At 56.7% G+C, this 1,104-nt stretch overlaps 1 protein-coding gene across 1 annotated transcript in view; it reads left to right on the top strand.

Moving 5' to 3' along the window:
- The window catches only part of TNRC18 (trinucleotide repeat containing 18), a 70,330-nt gene that overhangs the window by 45,148 nt on the left and 24,078 nt on the right, over positions 1-1,104 (top strand). The window lies entirely within an intron of this gene.

Raw genomic sequence — 1,104 nt, forward strand, 5'->3', positions numbered from 1 at the left:
GTGTGTGGGGTGTGTGTGTTCGGGGGGATGGGCTTGGATTTGAGGCAGATGCTCCCAGTTCCTGGAAACTCGAATTGCTTCTCTGCGAGCGTCTCCCCTGGTCGGCTCCCCTTTTCCTGGAACTCACACTCATTGCTCTTGTATCTTTTCTCTATTCTCTGCTCAAACTCTTCTTCAAATTTTGGGGAAATTTCCCCAACTGTATCTTAGCCCTTCTATTCTGTTGAAATTTTGGAATGTCTGCTACCGTTTTTATTTTTTTAAATATATTTTGATTGATGTCAGAGAGGAAGGGAGAGGGAGAGAGAGAGAGAAACATCCATGAGGGAGAGTCATGGATCAGCCGCCCCCTGCACGCCCCCCGCTGGGGATCCAGCCTGCACGCCGGGCGAGAGCCCTGATCAGGAATTGAACCGTGACCTCCCCGGGTTCACAGGTCGATGCTCAGCCCCTGAGCCACGCCAGCCGGGCCCCTTTCGCTGCCTTTAGCGTCCGATCCTCCCGAGTTCCCCTTCCCTCTGTGGGTTCCCCGTTCTGGCTCCGCGTCTGCCGCCCCTGCCTGTGTCTGGCGACGTAGAGGCCGTGACGGGGAGGCCTTTCCCGGGGACCCAGGGACCCGCGCCTGCTGCTCTTCTCCCAGCGCCTTGGGGTCTGGGCTTAGGGCCTGGCACTCGGGGCTGGGGCTGGAGGCCACTGTCCTGTGCACACTTCCTGTCACCTCGCTGGTGTGGCGCCCACCTGCTCTCCACTGTGCCCATCCTGCGTCTCCCCTGGTGTAAACCCTCAGCCTGTCCAGCGGGACCCCCTCACCCCCACCCCGCCTGCAGAGGGCCTTGTGGAAGTTGGTGTCCTGCCCTGGCCGGTGTGGCTCAGTGGATAGAACATCGACCTGCAGACCAAAAGGTCCCGGGTTCGATTCTGTTCAAGGGCATGTACCTTGGTTGCCGGCTCCTCCCTGGCCAGGGCCCTGGTCGAGCCTCCTACAGCAGCCAATCAATAAATGTGTTTCTCTCACATTGATATTTCTCTCTGTCTTTTCCTCACTCTTCCACTCTCTCTAAAAATCAATGGAAAAAATATCCTGTTTTGAGGATTAAAAAATTA

This window comes from Myotis davidii, unplaced genomic scaffold (genome assembly GCF_000327345.1).
Source record: "Myotis davidii unplaced genomic scaffold, ASM32734v1 scaffold399, whole genome shotgun sequence".
Taxonomy (NCBI): domain Eukaryota; kingdom Metazoa; phylum Chordata; class Mammalia; order Chiroptera; family Vespertilionidae; genus Myotis; species Myotis davidii.